Consider the following 19417-nt stretch of genomic DNA (forward strand, 5'->3'; position numbering starts at 1 on the left):
AGTCGTTACCATAACAATTACAACTTTATAACAGATGCTTCTCAAGTATGTTACTTGAACTCGTATGTACGTCAGTACTATATATGTAAGTATGTGTACTATGCTTGATTATATGGCTTTTGAATTACATTAGAAATTAGAAAGAATCGTCTTTCGTTAAAGACATCATTTTTTATTTTATTTCATTTTGCTCCTGACTACGATTGACATAATGATCGATATTTGTATGGAAGGAATTGAAAAGTAAAATGGAAAGCAAAGGAATTGAAGCCGAAGGACAAATAATATTATTATTATTATATTATTGTAATTTGATTAGATTTCTTCTTCTTAGGCTTTTCTGGCTTATAAGATGCTTTTTATATATTTCCTATGTCGACAGTCAATGTTTGTTGACATAAATAATTAAATAAAAAATAAATACAAATTTATAAAACATTTCATTGTTTTGTAACTTTTTGAAAGGTTTAAGGCAATTAAAGAACTGAACGCATCTTCGTTCTCAGCAAGTAATACTGTATCTAATCAAAATATACTGGTTTTCTCAGACACAAAAAACCAGGCTCATATTAGTTGCAGACTCGAATTTTTTAAATGCCAAGAATTTTGAACCTCTCTTTAAATAGAACCAGAAAAGCATTATAGACAATAAACTGATAACTTTTTCGATCAAGCTTTAATCGTAAAAAATATTACTTTAATTTGTTGATCTTGAAATATATGTGAATGAAATAAGACCTTTTCAATTTCTATATTTAGTACTTATATGAAGCATAAATCAAATGAATGAAAAAATCGAATTGGAAAAGGCAAACATGGCAGCTTCATTTGTAAAACCTTGTTGGGCCAATGCTTAATTTATATTATATTAAGTTATATTATATAATCGACAGAACTATTGATGTTCTAAATAAAATAAAATAAAATGAATCGCTGCCCACGCCTATCAATTTCTTGCTAAACTTCTATAACGTAACGTATTACAGAAATCAGCGGACAAAAAAAATATGTACATTGGATCTTATTACAGAGCTGGTCCCAAGGCGTTGGCTCTTGTTCCGCGTTTATTTCCATTCCGAATGAATTTGAATACTGACATGTAATGTGTTAGAAAAATGTTGCTGTAAAGAGGCAGTCAAACAACTTCAAACTCGTAATGACCCGCAATTTATTCGGCCGTTGGAATTGGCAGACTGCCACACCCAGACGACGCCAATGATGACAATCACTGTCTCAGGCGCTGTCGTTGCCGCCTGCCATTGCCAGGACGATGAGCATCACGATGATGACGTTGGCATAGTCTATAGCTCTTGTTTTTGTTGTTATTTTGTTGTTGTGGAGGATGGCTGGGGGGCCTGCTGACGATGCCCCTTAAAGTTGAAATCAATGTTGATGATCTGTGTCCAGCCATTGGAGCAAGAGCAGTCAACCGCAGTTGGCGAAAGTTATTCGCTGGTCTGTCTGTCTGTCTGTCTGTCTGTGTGTTGGTCTGTGTGTTGGTCTGTCTGCTGGTTATCTATGCTTCCTCAGCTTCAGTTACAGTGCGTGAGTGTCCCCCTACCTCGACACAAATAGAAACGGCTGGTGATGTAAGGTTGATAGAGGTCAGGCCACAAAACTGTCGCTATTGGAAAGTTCGATGAAACGGAAAATATAAACAAAATCATTTGTCAAAACATTTCGAAACGGCTTTATAAACTCATGCCGTTGCCACTGCTCTCCAATTCAAAGAGCTCTCGAGACGGAGACACAGACACAGAAGTGAACAAAGTGGAAGAGGAGGAGGGAGGAGGTCGCCATTACAATGCCGGCGCGGTGTGAAGGCGGAACCGGAAGAGGAAGCCTGAGTGAGTTGCCAGAACTGTTGTGTATTGAACTTTTGGCATTCCGCCCACTCGTCCACTTCCACAGAAGTTCAGTTGCATGTCCGCCGCTTCCCCCGCCTCGCGGCCCCTTTTGTTTGTTTGCTCTTGACTCTCGCTCGTGATTAGTGATAAGAGTATTTCCATTTTTTCTTTTCTCTACTCTTCTCCTTTTCACTGTGCACATTTTCTCTGGCCACACAGTTTTTGCCTCAAAGGGGAAGTACCATGAATGCTGTATGGGAGTCTTTCGTTGCTTTTGGCAAACGTCATTTGTCAAACGATTTATTTCAATTATTGCTGTTGATGTTTTGTAAATGTGGTGATTTCAGTTTTATGCCTGCTCCTTGGGGCGGTCAGATAAGAGTATTTATTTTCTATTGGCGAATTTAAAAAGAAAAAAACGAGAGAAAAGGGCTGACAGAAAGAAACTTTGTTGTGGTCGAAGCTAAGTGTCTGTCTTGTGGCAAATAGTGGCTATAAATATTACTCGAAGTAGCCACAAAGTAGTATAGAATAGATGCTACATAAATATTTTAAATTACTTTTGGTGGTTTTTCTATTTATCTTGGCAGTCCAAGTTAATAATTAGAGATGTTGGCGATACACTAAGCAGTCTGTGTTTAGCTGTAGTTGGAGGACTAAATTATTAATAGCAAGTACTGGTTTGAAGCTGAAAAAATTGGAATTAATTAATTATTTATTTATTTACATAAGTTGACTTTGGTTTACAGAACTTAAAATTTACTGAAAAGGAAACTTGAAAAACTAATTGCATTATAAAGATAAATATAAATGCTTTTTATGATAAACCAGGCCTTCTTCTTCAAACATCTCAAATAAATGGAACTAGCACATGGTTTGTCTCACAACTGATCTGCATATGAATGAAAGAAGTCTATTTATCAGACTTGTTATATCTTGTTATTAAGACTTACTATACTCTATCTATAATAAAATATTTGCTTACCTCAAAAGCCATTTTCCTATATCCTAATACCCAATCGTAATCGGCTTCATCTTTTTGCATGCCATTATAAAACATATGAATTTCATTTAACGCGCTGCCAGTGCGCCTTTCCATGCCCCCAGAGCTGAAAGCTATCCACACACATAATGCCACTGCCACTCTGCCCGATTCTATGGCCACAGTTCCGCTCCCATTCCACTCGCGCTTTATGTACTTATCCGTTTAAGCATTTAAGTGATTTCACTTTAATGTAATCTAAGAACATAATGCTCGACGGCGGATATTAACATAAAGAAAAGTTTGACATTTAATTTGCTATGAAAAGTGAATTTCGGCATAAGGAATCAGCATATAGCATCAGCCGCCCTAGCTTACCTTTGCTTGACAAAACACCGCAGATCCTCCCCTCACTCTCACCCTCCTCTCCATTTCCCCATCCCCCATCCCCCACCCCACCCCACTCCATCATATTTCCACACAAAAGGGAACCCACTAACTCACACACACACACACACACACACACACACACACACATACAGCCATTCATATGGGCACGTGGAAAAGCCTGCGGGCGTCGCACAGTTTTTCTCTCCCACTGCAGCCATTTCCCTGTCGCTGCCTGCCCCCGCGGTTACTGCGGCGCCACCACTTCGTCCTCTTCCCTTCTTCCTCCCTCCCCTTCTTCTTCTTCTACTGCGCTGTGGTCGTCTCTGGGCTTCTGTCCCAGTTGTTTGCGAGCGCGGCACGTGTCAATTTAAATGCAAAATCAAAACCCACCCGGTAGAAGAAAATTAAATTTCAGAAGGCACCAAAACAATCATATATTGTTGGCCTCCTTGCCAGCCCATCATATGCATAAAGGACTACAAGTGACGAGGCGAAGTGGCGGGAAGGGGGGAGGGCGTCTGCAACTCAAGGCGCAGCTGTTGTTGCCTGTTAACGGTTTTTTAATACAAGATATCAATGGCTGATTATGGTAGCAAGGGGGTGTGTCTGCGGCTGCTGTTTGGCAAACATTGCCGTTGCCAGGACATGCCACACACACACACACACACACACCTCATGTATGCTTGTGTGTGCGTGTAAATAGATGAGTCAAAACAAACACTTGCAAGCCGATTTCAAATTTCAGCGGCGCGTGTCTCGGCGGGCCATGTTTGCCAATGTTCAGCAAATGGGGCTTCTGCAGGATCTATTGTTTGTATCCCATAAGCACTCACACACACTCACATACACATCCATGCTGAAATATGCATGCACGCCTGTCTGCATATGTATGCGGATGCAAGACAGCTCGTGAATGCTGAAGAGTTCTGTCTGCTGGCAAATGGTTCTAATTTCAGCCTCAAACTGCGCTCAAACAGGCAAATAATTTGTTCGCCAACTTACCAAAGTTTGAATTGTTATTGCTCTTGATTGCTTGACATCGCTCAAAATCGTGTGCATATTGTTTGCCTGTCTGAACAGCCTAAGCTTTCCACTGATGTGTGCAATTATCAGCATTGGGCGAGCCGTTTTGCTGTAATTTTGTTGCCGCTCGGCATCTTTTCTTCCAAGAAATACGTTTGATTAAAAATCCTATTTAAAGGCGTATCAAGTAACTCAAAGAAAGGAATTGCTATCACATTTGTATTCACTCATTAGAGACAGAACATTTGTTCATGTAGTTGTTGGTTTTAACAAAGATGCCTGAAGTATAAATGATTTGCAAGTGTTAACTAAATGAATTCATCAGTTGGGGTGTTAAATGTCTTACCAAACCATTTTAAAAAGATAGCATTCATATACAACAACACCTTGTCAACCTTGCGTCGAAGGTTTTAAGCACGTTTAATGGGGCTTCTGTGGTATTTGAGAGCGGTTGCTGAAGAAAAAGCGCGCTTTCTTGGATACTGTCGAGCTTCGAATTAGCTTCGAAAAACTACGACCCTTCAAAGAAGAACAAGCGTTTCTTCTGCACTGTTAAATTGCAGCATATCCCAAGATATAGATTGATATATTGGACGCTCAGCAGCTGTGGAAGGGGCCGAGGACTAACAACGTCGAGTGCATGGTTGCTAAAGTCCTGGGGAAGCTGAGCAAGAAAAATAAGTGGGTGAAGAAGCTGGCCAAGTCCTATGCTGCCTTCTTGGCCCTCGTGTCGCTCATCAAGCAGATCTAACGTCTGCTGGACTCCGATTTTAACAAGACTGGCTAAATTTCTGCTCTCTTGTATAACCAGGAATCGATGATCGTCAAAATTGAGAAGGTCAGAAGAAGTAGGGGCATAGCTTGCCGGACTGGCTAATAAATTTTCCCCAACGGGTTAGTGATTCTTCACCTTTGATTTTTAATTATATTTTAACTTTTATTATTAAGTATTTAAATTTTTATTTGTTTTCTTCTCTCTTTTATTTCCATATTTTTCATCTCCACTTCTTTTTTGATAGGTCTAATAACGTATCTGACTATTCTCTGCATATAAAATTCCCCCACCGTGTCGGATTCGTTATTAGATATTTTTGTCTTTTCTATAAGCTTTTTTATTTCTTTATTTTTATTTATTTAAAGTTCTCTATTGTATTGTTTTTATATTTATATATTTATTTTTTTCATTTAAATCGACTGCATTGTTTATCGATGAAATAAATAAGTCGACCATTAAGTTGCAGATACAGAAGGACTTGTGCCTGGCTCTCGACCATGTTGACATGAAGCAAAATAAACTTGTCTAGAATATGAGTTTGTCTTTAAATTTCTTCATGAAAATGTCTTCTGAAGAAAACGTGCAAAACGTGCGCTTCCTCCACTTCAAGTCCTCGATAGGTCCTCCTCAGCGGCTTCAGTAAACTTTGGATGCAAGTTTTTATAAATTGATGAGCCAAAAAAAAACATTGTTACAAAATACATGTTGTTTAGGATTAATTCTCCCCAGGTTGCAATTTGGAAATCTATTATACTTATTATTATTTTGCCCAAAAATCTCTAACCACAATTATTACTTTTTCCAAAACGCATAATGTTCACCTACACAGATGCTAGATTTTCAGTTCAATTAGAGAGACATATAGGCTTTAGATAACAATAACCTGCCATAACATTATAAAACAAACAGAAACTATACCTCCTCCATTTCCAAGCTTTTAAAATCGAGTTTCAACATTTCTTTCTTAACCCTACTTTTTGAAAACAAATGTCTACTAATGACACTGTATTTCACAAAAAGTTTCCAAATTCCAGAGAGAAATGGTAAATAAAACTAATACTGTAGAACATTATGCCCCCCTATTTTTCTTATAATTCTCAACTTTGCTTCAATTAGCGAACTTCAAGTCATGTTTGTGTATCTTTTTGCCGCATGCTTAGAGATACCAGTGAAGGGAATACCTTCGCTGGCCATTCGAGCCACCAACTTAGGTCTTAACCCCTTACCAGCGTACTTGTATGTAAGCACCTGCGAATAACTTGATAACTTATTCAGAGAGTATATAGCTGTATCCTTTTGGGGCTATATTCCAGCATGTACTTTGGCTTTGGTTTTCTGCTGATCATCTCAATCCCCAAGCTGTCATCATCTTTCGCGGCAAACAATTGCGAGTGAGAATGAGTGAATGAATGAATGAATGAGTGAATGAATGAATGAGCGGCAATCTTTACAACTTTGTAATTGTGGGGCCATTGTTTGTTGTGGCCTGTTGTGGACATCCAACGAGCCCCGGCAACAAATTATGCAAATCCCCTTGAATGGCTTATCCTTCATGAATTTATATCGAATCGTAAACCCAATGACGACGCGGCTTTGAGACCCGCCCGCTCTGGAACAATAAAAGCTCATTTGTTGCTATTATCATTTCACTAACAAATAACAAATCATCGAATGCCCGCCCACCTGCTCGGAGCCGCAGTTGTGTGGCTTTTTTGTGGCGGGCAGGTGAGGAGGAAGGCACACCTTGGATGGTGGACGCGCTGATGCCGCACAAACTGTTGCCAATAAATTCTGTTAATAAACCAAAAGTTGTTAATTTAAATGATTTATATCTGCGAGGCGACGCCCGACGATGTGTGGGGGCCATGGGCGGTCTTGGGCTGCTCCTGGATTGCTCCTGGAATGGTCCTGGGTGGGTCCTGGGTAGTCAGCGCAACACGCTCGTTATTGCTGAGCCTCAAAAATTTACGTAATTTCGCATAACCTTTGCATCGCAGTAGCCATGGACGGTCGCTTGATTGGGCGGCCTTCGGATTCGCTCTCGGTGTTGGTCTCTGTCTTTTGCTGTGGACTGTTTGTTTGCTTAGCCAGGGGGCGGACGGGCAGGCGGGGGTCAGGATTGGGCGCTGTGCGTCGCCAGCTGTGCGTATTTGGGGGAGTTGGAGGCCATCGGGTCAAACGTTGAGGTTGAGTGGGGGCGAAACGGAGGCCTTTGGCTGCCTGCCGTCAGCTTAAACCAATTTACGTTGTCGATGTCTTCATTCTGCTTTGTTGCTGCCTTAACTGCTCCTGCTGCTGCGGCTATTCCTGCTTTGCTCGGTGCCGTGTGCCATGAGTTATGGCGCCTTAAAACGCGGCAACTGTGCGTATGCGTAATTTGGCAGGCGACCTCACTCGCAGCTCTCTTGTGTCTACGGCTCTCTATTTGCTGTGCCAGTTTCCAGCAGCTTTTGCACAAAACTTTGCCGACGCCGACGCCAACGTTTAGTTAAATATAAATTTATGTCTTATTGTTTCCAGTCGAAATTATTTCATTTGTTTGTCTTCATTACAGCCAAATCCTGTTCAATGCCCGGCCCATCTGTCTATCTATTCAGCCAGCCTCCTACACCGAAAAGGCGCTCAAGCATATCCTCCATTTAGACGCCAGCAAGTTTTAATGGCTGGCAGGATGTGCGGGGATGCGCGGGGATTTTCCACATCTTAAGTTTTGCATAGACCTACAAATATTTGATGCTCACATTTCTCCTTGTTCGTTGCTTCTCTGTTTTTGTTTCGTTTTTATTTTATTGATTGGCGCCGGGCCTTGTTTATGAGCTTGACTTCCACGGCTTCCTCTTCCTCATGCTGTTGGTTGTTGTTTTTCGGCTTTCGGCTTTTCCGCCGCTTTCATGCGTAGCAGTGTGCTACATTGAAAAGGATTTCGCGCCAGTTAAATTGCTCTCCTTATGGCCGGGGCCTGTGTCAACTTCCGCCCTCCATTTTGTGTTTGGCACGGCTTTGCGATTCGCTGTAGTTGTTGATGTTTTGATAGCACGATTAGGCAGACAAGCGACTAAGACTTAAGGAATTGAATTTATTTGGCCATGTCTTGTACATATTCGAATTCGAATAAATATTTAAGCAGAGCGAATGCTTTGACAAGAAGTCGGAGAAGGTATAGTAATTGCAATTAAAAGTATTTGTCTGTAAAAACAAATCAATTAGTTTTTATTCTTTTGTATTCAATATTTAATGCATTTTAAAAATTTACTCCAATTAGTTTCTAATCAATTAATATCTACATTTTTATTTCGCTTGCCAATTCATAATTTTCAAACAAAACAGATTTGGTAGAATTCTCTAGTAAACATAGTTGGCTTAAAAAACGATTGATTGATTGAAAAAATAAAATGGAGAATAGTTTCATTATAGATTACTATTTTTTAAAACAATTATTTGCAGTTTCGGGGGGAAAAATTGTTTCATTAAAGTTTCTTTACAATTTAAGTAAAAAGTATTATGTTATCAGCGCCGATTGGTTATTTTTTCGGAAATCGAAAAAAAAGTTGTTTTCAATCAACATTTTATAAGTATAAAAATGTTAGGCTGCACGATTATAATTAATTATTATTAGTAATTGTATGCTGTGTTACTTTTTTGTTTGATAAGTGAATATTTTTGAAATAAAAATGAATTTATTTATTATTTATTTCATCTTTATTTAGATAAGAATATTTATTGTTAAGTAAAGCAACAAATATTTAAAGTATATTTCAAATTATTCATTGAGCTGTTCCTTTTAAGGTTTAGTAATGAAGCTTTCCTGCAACCTTAACTCAAAGCTTAATTTCTCTTAATTTTTCTTTATGTCATAATAAAGTCACGATATAACCAGTCCCCTTTACAGAAAGAACTTGGAGTTCTATATGTTCTTCAGTTGATCAAGTGATAGGTTACGGATTTAGTTCTCCAAATCATTAATCATTTTTTGAATGCTCCTTATTATTAGTAATTGAAATTGTCGCCGATCTGCCTTTAAAATGATTTTATCTTAAGCTAACTTAACTTCCAATAATTTGCCTCCTCCACCCAAATCGCTGACCTCCATTTCAAGCAGGTTTGAAGTTCGTATAAGGACAGGCATATGCATGTGCGAGCACTCGTACTAGATGTAAAATGCACTTTCCCCATTACATTATGCAAAGCCCGAGGATGGAGTTTCGCAAGAGATTTGTAGGGCAGATTCGCATCCCTTCCGGTGGTTCCCCGTTGGCTGTGCACTTATTATTTCTATTCTGTTTTGCGCCAGCATAAATGAATATAAAACACTATTTTACAGCTGGCATATGACAAGCGGCCGGCAAGAAGTTGACGGGCAGGACAACGCAGGACAACGCAGGGCAGCGTGCGCGCAGTTGTCGCTTTCATTTTGCTTTGGTTTAATAAAAACATGAATTATGCATAATAGCTGATAAGAGCCGAGCTGTTGACAGACAACGCCGGAGCGGCGAAAGTTAAGCTGCCAACTGCATTACGGATCGAGCGTCACTTCAGCATCAATGGACAAAGGACAACACACACACACACACATTGTGTCTGTCGGGAGTGGAAAGTTGTCTACACACGCTCAGGGCGCAAAAGTTGCTTCGCTTTGTTGTTGCTGTTGTTATCCTTGTGTTGCTGGTGTTGCGTTCGCTGTTTGCTATTTGCTGTTTTTATGAAATTTGCTGCTTAGTATGCAAACACTCGAAGATTTCGGAGAAATTTGCAATTCAGCTCGTAAATTTGGTGATTTGTTGGCTAAGGTACAAAAAGGTGGCGCGCCGTCTTGCCGTCTTGCCGTCCCGCCGTCCTCGAGATGAGCTACGAAAAATGCAAAGTCATTGCCGTGTCAAGGCTGCGCTTGCAAATATTTGCTCGGCACGAAACCACACATCCTAGATACAAACATACAGAGCGTACTTATGTACTTACACGGCAATAAATACATTCCAAAAGGGAATGCCAAATTTTAAATATGAATATATGCTCCCTGAAATAAAAACAAGTGCTTTCTTCTCTGAAAAACAGGACGACTAAGCACTTGAGAGCATCAATCATTCTGCAAAGAAAAATACCTTATTTCCTATTTAAAGACTGCATATTTTCAAAAGCAAAATTCCTTGCGAGAAATCAGTTCTTCTCATTCTGAAATCTGTTTTATAAAGAATTAGGATATTCTTTATGTTATTTAGAAAACTAGCAGTCTTAGAAAAATAATAATTGTGTAACCACTAGTCGAAGACACTGTTATTAGAGCTCCTATTTTCATTGCTATTTCGTACTATATAAGTAATAAATTTTTGTAAAAAACGCTTTTTCAAGGCCAATTTTTAACTGCAGGAATTATAGTTAATACTTAAGATTAGGATTTCATATTAAGTATTTGACAGCAAAACATATCTGAGGTACGTTTTTCTTTTTGAGTTGTATTGTGATTGTTTTTCAAGAATCGAAAACAATATTTTATGGATACCCGAACAGGCACAAATTCGATCTCTAAAGGAGGACATCAGAGCTCAGGCTTCAGAGAATTTTTAGGACTTTTTTGTAGCATCTTCATTAGATTTGGTTTGAAAAAATAAGACACAGTTGCATTCACCTAAATACTTCTAATTAATTGAAGGAGCAGCCCAGTTTGCAAAAATTTGAAAGTAAAAATGCTCCTATTTATATTTTTCAGCTTTGCATGTTTTGGTTACTTAGCACCGTTTAGTGGGACGAAATATTTATACTTACGAAGAGGAAATCTCGATTAAAAAAGCATGCCTCTAATACAGTAACTATTGCTTAGAGAGCTTAAATCTCTGAATACAATCCCCCTGTTCTCAAAATATAATTGTAGAAGAAAAAACTCATTTAATTAATAATTAAATTTCTTTCGTCAATCATCCAAATTCCTTTCCATTTGCGGCTATTTCCTTCTTGGTTTATTTTTGAAAGTTAAAGATAGTTTTTAAAACTTTATCTTCTGCAGAATTTTTAATAGCTTTTCAATAGGATGTACTTAATGAGAACTCGAAAAAGTAAATAAATTTCGGCGCGATATGAACTTGTTTAACAATTTGTGACAATGTTTTTTTTTTATGATGGTTTAAAACTTCCCTCACTTGCTAATACCATCCAAAAAGATTACGTAATTGTGCTCAGTGTAAGCGAATCGCACAAATGTATAAAATACGCGTATGCTGATTCCGTGAATGGCGGAGCAGCTGGGCAGGTGCCTCAAATAAATTTGCAATTGATAGCCTTGTGGTGAAGAGACGCCGCTTTGGACGACGGCCAGCCAAATCACACAAACACGCACACACACACACACACACACTCGTAAGCATGTGGGCATGTGTGTGAAGAGGGACCGCGCATCGTAATCAGTTTAAAAGGGCTGCTGGAAGCCCAATTCGCCGGCAATGATTTTTAGCAAATTGTCGTTGGCCGGGGCCCCATACCGATATGTTCACACCGTAATCCAATCGTTGGAAGCACTTTTATGGATTTTGGCAAATCGCGTGCGAATTTGTTTGAATTTGTTGTGCGGGCGCCGCATGCAAACAAACCCCAGGAGACAAAGGATTCCCGCAGGCTCGTCCCATGTGCCCTCATCTGTCCGAATTGTGTTCGCTCTTCCTGCAGCTGCCGTCACGCAACTGTGCCAAAGTGGTAAAAAAAAATCCCACACACACGCACATCGACTCCATAAAAAATAAAATAAAGTAGACGGAATGCTCGTCATGTAATTTGGGGCATTTCTTTGATATGGTCGCTCATATTTTGTATGCGCGCTGAGTAAATTGGTTTTGTTTTTGCTTCGCGTTCGTTTGGATTCCTTTATTTCCGTTTTATTTACTCGCGCCGTGTGCAGCCGCAATATTTATTGCATAATTTTAAACAAAACATAAGACATTCAGCGCGCAAACAGGGAAGCAAAGTGCTTTATTTATGTCCACAATATTGCACAGGCGCACAAATTGGGTTAAGCCCGGCAATTGCTTCACTGCGCAACGGTCCTTTTGATTAAATCCAAACAAAATCAAATCGTCCCCGTTTGATGGCTCCGGCAAAATGATTTCAAATTGGTTTTAAACATATGTATAAGCTACACAAATGAGGAAGAGCTTCGAATTTTGAAAACACAGCTCATAGGCTGAAAGGGAAAGTTGGGAAGTACTTATTATGCGAGATAACTTGCTTTTCAATTCGCCACAGCTGAGGGATAGTCGGGAGTTAGGAAATCATTTAATTTATTAAGGCTTTCCCTGGCCATTCACAAGTCGTGCACGGATCTCTCTGCAGGAAATTCGAACTTGAGTCCTGCTCTCGTTTTTACTTATAATTCCGGAAACGTCTAGGAAGCATTTTAAAGTGTTACGAATCGGATTATTTCTTATATCATTACTATAATTATTATTTTATCTTGATTCAAGTATATTTTAATTTGTTTTATTGAGATCACAATGGAGAAAAGTAATTAGTAATTAATAAGGGACATGTAAATACTATAAATGCCATTCATTTGGAATTAAAGCAACAAGTTGCTTTTTCCAGAGGTGTACTTTGTAAGTACCTTCTTATATTTAATTTTAATTATTTTTAATTCTACGGTTTATAACAATTGCAACTTTACAATCCATCGCCTTTAATATTAAAATCTTGTAACGTCTGCATTGTTTTCCAACATATTTGTATCTATAATTCAATTTATTCACGATATAAACGCTGCTCTGCTTCGATTAATAATCTGTTAATCATACAAAATAAATTAAAAAATTAGCAGGGAAGTATTTAATTATATGAGTAGCATTAACATTCTATCTATCTGATTGCTTATCACCTTCAATCAGATTATGCTCTCTGAAATAGAAGAACTCAATCCTAAAGTCACCGCATTTATCCTAAACTGTTAATGTCGGAATTAAAAATCCCCCAAAACTCAGATACCTATATCAAAGGCCGAAGACTTACATTTTGTAATAAATTAAATTCGAATTGAGATATTTAAAGTTTTTTTTTTTTTTTTTGTACCTTTAGCAGAAGCTATCAAGAATGAGATTAATAAATGCAAACTAATTCTTAAAACCATTCCTCTGTTTATACAAATAATGGGAGGTATTTATATTTTCCTGCCTAATTTTTAAACAAAGTTTAAAGAATTATTTAAACACAATTGGATTTTAAAGCGCATGTGTGTATGTGATTACCGCAGCTATATCCATTTTCCAGCTCTCTGCTGAAAACATATCAATATTCGCGCATTTAAATATACATACATACGAGTATATAAGTATACGAACACAATGCCATCCCTTTTCGTGGAAATCGTGTGACAGAAATCGCAGCGAACTGCAATAGTTTGCATTTCAAAGCCAGGGGCATCGAAAGGATATCATTGGACAGCGCGGTGCGTTTGGAGTCGAGTTATTAAAATGGCTTCATTAAAGGTATTTAAAACTACAATGGAATTCATGTAATTAAATAAAAAGCAAAATAATAAAGTGCACAACAATTTTGAACATGAATATTAAAGTTTGTTGTAGATGGCAGTTTTAGAGCAGAAGTTATGTTTAATTGAAAAAAGTGTTAATTAAATAAAAAGCAAAATAATAAAGTGCACAACAATTTTGAACATGAATATTAAAGTTTGTTGCAGCTGGCAGCTTTAGAGCAAAAGTTATGTTTATTGATTAATTGAAAAAAGTGTTAAAAATAAGTCAATTGGGTTAAACAAGCTAACAGAACAATTGCTGGTTTTTTTGGGTATAAAGTTTCCCCCTTAAGTATAAATATTTGAAATTTCAGCGCTTTCTTTCTCACACCGTTAAGCATTTGGAATATGGTCTAAAAAAGCTCTGGCAATGACACAGACCAACAAGCTTTTTGTCTTACCAAATAACAAAGCTTTCGTTCTGGCCCAACACCACTGCCATATTTATGGCACAAAAAGCTCCAGCTGCTATAAAGTCCTTCTTCAGTTTTCAAATAGTTTGGCGCCTTGAGATATGAGCTGAAATATTAAGACAACTTTGGAGAAGAAGAGCGAAGGAAATTAGTGAAAATATTGGAAATATTTAAATGTTTTATAATGCTGATCTGATATCTATATATTTCCGATATAAGTGACAGCAGATGAAGTTTATTTAAGTGAAAAAATTGTTCTGAAATGTTGCTCGTTTTAAAGAGAGCGTCTTTCTTCTTCCTCTCCCTCTAATGTGTTTCGAGACAGCGTCCCCCTTAACTGATATTGATCCGCATTCCTCAAATTTATATGCCAACAATATTTTTTATATAAAGCTACATAGTTTCCAAACTAGTGATTTATTTTCGCTTTGTGTGGGCAGCTATCCAACATTCAATAGCTTTCAAAATTATTATTTTCGATCTTAACTTGTGAATTTATTACACTGAATAAATTGAAATTCCTTATTTTACTTGAACAGCAATAAAATTCTACTAAATTCCATTGAAAAAAGCAGAAGTTTGTATTGAAAAAATATTACAAAATGCTAAATTATTATTGAATAAAGTAAGCTTCATGCATACTTGTAAAATAATGAATGCAGATTATTTAGTCTCCATTCATAGACAAATTTATTCGAGATTTTTGTATAAATTTATAAATTATAAAGACTATTATGAATCATTTCATGAAAAATCTACTCAATTTCTTTTGTCTATTTCTATTGTATTAAATTTCCAACGAAAAAACTAAAGATGGAATCGAAAGATTATAATTCACGTATAGTAATCGATATTCGCATATCAGTAGATATTTATGATTTTTTAAAGATTTTTCGACTGACACTGCTTCTAAGTATAATTTAGTTTGCTAGAAAACTTTGAGTAGAATTGACTTATCGGGTGTGCGCCACCAAACAGAAGAAATATAGTGGCGGCAATATACTTACAGCCCCACACACACACAGAGAAACACACACATAGCGAGAGAGAGAGAGAGAGAGGGAGATACTTGGATATCCATAAATTAAAACAAAAACTAGTTACGAATTAAATATGGCAAGCAGCGAGCGCGGCGAACGGTGAATGGCGCTTGGAAAATTGTGGCAAGCCCCACATATGTCGGCTTTTCAGAAATTGTTGTTCGCCGATAAATGGAAACAGAGAATGCTGCTGAAAGCGGCAACAACTGATAAATAAAAGAGCAATAAAGAAATTTGCCAGCGCACACAAACTGTTAACTGCAGACATTTAAGGCGGGCATAAACCAACGCCCAACAACAACAACAACAATAACAGCAATAACAACAACAACAGCAACCGAACGACCCAAAGTAATGGCAGTCCTTATAGAGTGCGGCTGCGGCTCACGCAAGGATAACGCCAAAGAAAATGCAGCGAACGCATTAAAAGAAAACACTCGCACACTTAATAATCAACTGCATATTGTGCATATAGATTGAAGAGAGTATAAATGTGTGTGTGCGTGTGCGTGCAAGGATATGAAGTGCGGTTGCCACTGCCTGCCAGACTCCGGTGATGAGTTGAGCACACGAGTTATTCGACGTCCTTTCTGGGCTGCTCCATTCAGCTCGGATCGGTCTGGTTTTGTTGCAATCGGTTTGCTTCTCTTCTGCAGCTACAAAAATGTGCTGCGTTGTTAATTTTGCCATCAGCCGCATTGGCATCAACAGCGACTTGTACTCCCCTCCTTCCCCCCTCTCCCTCCCCCCTCTCCGACCAACTCGACCGCCAAAGGCTAAACGCTTTAAGTTGATTGCTCTGCTGCAGTTGTAAACTCGATGATGATTTCGCTGTTGTTGTTTCTGTTGTTTCTGCTGTTGGTCCACATAATTTTTAATCGATTGCTCATACGCCGCGTTGGCCTAACGAGCACGGTGGCATCCCTTTATGCGGCCAGCCGAGCCATGCTGCCGGCCATGCCGCTAATGAAAAAAAGCTGCTTGTGACGAAATTAAGCCAAAAAGTTGTTACTGCTTCTGTCTCGGTTCGGTTTGCGTTTCAGTTTCGCTGCCAGTCGCTACCGGAGGCAGTTAATGCGCCCAAATTTGCATTTCATTCGCCGCTCCTCACCGTTTTGTCAAGTCACGTTCCCAATTTCCAGCAAAGAAAAGTCAATACACTCAACAGACTCCGAGGACGCTGAGAGGACAGCGGCTGGCGCCGGCACGTTCTTCTTGCCTCCAAAGGGGCAAAACGACTCCATGCACGGTGGCCTAAATAAGCAGTCTTGGCGCTTAAATGATTGAGAAATCATCGATTATCCATAGTCTATGAGAAATATTTATTTATGAATAAGAAAAAATTAACTGTGACAAGTTCCTGTTTTTCCACGATCTTAGAAATTGATTTCTTCTTTTTGTGATCCGTTTCTTTTAAATAAACTATCATAAGAAAATACAGCTTTTATTACTATTATTGTACTTTGATTTAAAAAATACATATCTTGCCAAGAACACATTCCTTATTTAAAGAATATATTTCTGTTGAAAAGAAAGATGATGTTTTCGTATAGCGTCTTGATGACAATTTACTTAAAATACTGGCTATTTTTTGATGGGTGGATAAGAGATAAGCTAGAATTAAAGAATTACTAACCTAATCAGCTTAGACATTATGATATAAAATATTCGGCATTGCAAGCTGTTAAATGAAAAGCAGAAGCAATTGATAATTATCGTTATTTGCAAAGGATAGTCTTTGTTTCCGCCTTACACCTCAACTACTTAGAAATTATAATTTTTAACTTGTTTTGTTAAAAGAGGAACTTATTTGTAATGTTTACCTTAGCCCTAGAACAAGTCAGTAATTCCTAGTCTTTAGTTGATCGAAGCAAATAGAAGCTATTCTCATTACTATTTTTGTTACTATACAAATCATTTCTTTCGATTTTGAGATAAGTGTGCTGCTATACCAGATATATTAAATATTTAAAATTTAAAAATGAAAATTTGTTTGCTTATCAAAATGCACATAAATAGTTGAACATTCAATCAAGCTGAATTATTTTACATATTTTCTCTCCAGCAATGCGAACAACTAAGTTTTTTTCAAACACCTTTGAAAAATAAAGTCCAAGGCACACAAACGGGCCTTAGTTTTTATTAAAATTGCATTACGTTTTCGCGCTCAAACCTCATTTATTATTGCCGTCTTGTACTTATACAACAATCTATGGAAACTCTCTTTTTTGGTAGTTCCCCCATGCGGCATTACTTTAACCATAAATGGCAGTGCATTTTGGGATTCTTCGACCAAAAATGCCACATTTGGTCTTTAAATTATTTAGCAAGCTGAGTATGTGGGCTTTTTAATTATCTTCACTGCAAAGTTGCTGACGTCAGGCAGAACCAATTTCGAGAGCCTATCTAACCCAACTCAGGAGCGCGTTAGGCGAGACGCACTGAAAGCCGTCAGAGTGGAGTCAAAGACAAGAAAAATTGTGGTTAACCCTAATTTGAATTTGAATATATTCTCCATATTCAAGCTATTCATGTACTTCACAATTACATGCCAAGGGATTTATTCATTGGTTGCACAACTATGGACTTGTTTTAATGTATTCAAATATTTGCAATAATTAGCATGCTGATATATTTCCCAACTCATAGTACATACTTACACTTACTTGTTTGAATATAGTTGGCTGCAAATGTATTGCAGCTCGCATAACGGCATTTATAATGCTCTGTGCAACATTTTGATTAAATTTTAATTTCATGTAAGTATTACTGTGAAAGGCTTGGCATTACAATAAATAAATAATATATATCAAGCAATGAAGCATGTACATACATATGTGTATAAGTGATTGAATATATTGCAGCAACAATTCAATTTTAAGACCAACATTATTTTAATAATGCAGCTAAAGAATTGTAATTTCAAATTCAGACATTGTGTGCTTTACATAAAATATTATTTGGAAAATATGCTTCATTTATTTTGAATTATTTAAAGGAAATGAATTTCTACATTTATGTTGCTTTACACACGCATAATGAACATCGAAAATGTGTAATTAATTAATTACTTTTACATCCAATTAACTTGTCATTTAATCATGACATGGGAAATAAACTTAAACGCTTAAAAAGCTGGTGAGAAGAGTTTAATTTTAGCTAAATTAGAGGAAAAACTACTACTTTAATGGAAGTAAGAAAATTTAAATAAAAAATAAAATAAATAAAATAAAACAAATAAATTGATTTATTAAATTTATTTATTTATTTATGGAATATTTTGAAAAAAAAAAAACCGCATTAACATTAAACACTTAACAATTGAAACCCCATATTTTTGTTAAATCGGCAAATATTTGTTTCTCAGAAATTATTTTAATGTTAAAAACTGATAAAAGGACTGTTAATATAACATTTTAGCATTTGCCGCAAAATGTTCCGCTTATGTTGAGAGCACAGTTAAAAACTGATAAAAGGACTGTTAATATAACATTTTAACATTTGCCGCAAAATATTCCGCTTATGTTAACAGCCCAGCACTGCTATTGCTAACAGCACAGCACTAATGTTCAACTTATGCTAACAGCACTGCACTGCTAATGCTAACAGCATTTCAGTTCGATGTAACAGCGGAAAAAACTGGGTACAGTGTCGTTGCGAACCGGTTAACAGTGCTGTTCACAGCTGTAACACTAAGGGGCTGCTTGTGCGCATTTCCACCCTCAAAGCCAGCAGCAGCGCAACAGTTTGCCTTTAAAAAGGCAATCAGACACGGAAAACAGAGTGGGAATGGAATCTGAGGACGAAAGTAAAAGCTTACTATACGAGACGTACCCTTCCCTTGCTGGCCAGGGACTGGTTACATCATTGCGAGCAATAAAATAGTGGTCTAGGAAATCTCATAATATTAGGCCTCTTGGTGACACGGCAGAAATGTTGCCGGATGCAAGAGTTTGGTGACTTCGGCAAGGTCCGGACACGTTTGAGGGCAGCCTTGTAATTGTTAGTTGGGCATTGAATGCGTGGCAAAGGGATGGGTGCGTCCGGTGGGAACACAACAATGCGAGTTTCAAGGCTTGTTGAGAGGCGACTGTGTGGTCGCTGATTTAATGGTCGGGTGTGAAGGCTGCGGATTAAGATGTTGCCATAAACTCAACCCTGCTGTAGGTGCCAATTCTGGCACCGAATGGTCCCTGTAAATGGATTCCAAGTGGGCCCCTTATGGTGGCAAACATAGCCACTTGACCTGCAGGCCCGGCGACCTCTAATCAGATCTTGTGCCCCATTCATAAGCTCTTGTGCGACGGCTTATTGGTTGGCTGCCAATATTGACTATTTTCCGCACAGTCCAAAGAAATGGGGTGCTTGCTTTAAATCTTTCGTTGGCAGCCAACTAATTCAAGTTAAAGTGGCGGAAAAATTTCAAAATGGCCGCCATTTTCTT

At 37.8% G+C, this 19417-nt stretch overlaps 1 pseudogene; it reads left to right on the forward strand.

Moving 5' to 3' along the window:
* The first annotated feature begins 1701 nt into the window (after positions 1 to 1701).
* On the forward strand, positions 1702 to 5660 carry LOC115623903 (annotated as a pseudogene).
* Positions 5661 to 19417: the final 13757 nt, after the last annotated feature.

Source organism: Scaptodrosophila lebanonensis, unplaced genomic scaffold, assembly GCF_003285725.1.
Source record: "Scaptodrosophila lebanonensis strain 11010-0011.00,11010-0021.00 unplaced genomic scaffold, SlebRS2 tig00000053-arrow-pilon, whole genome shotgun sequence".
Classification (NCBI taxonomy): Eukaryota; Metazoa; Arthropoda; class Insecta; order Diptera; family Drosophilidae; genus Scaptodrosophila; species Scaptodrosophila lebanonensis.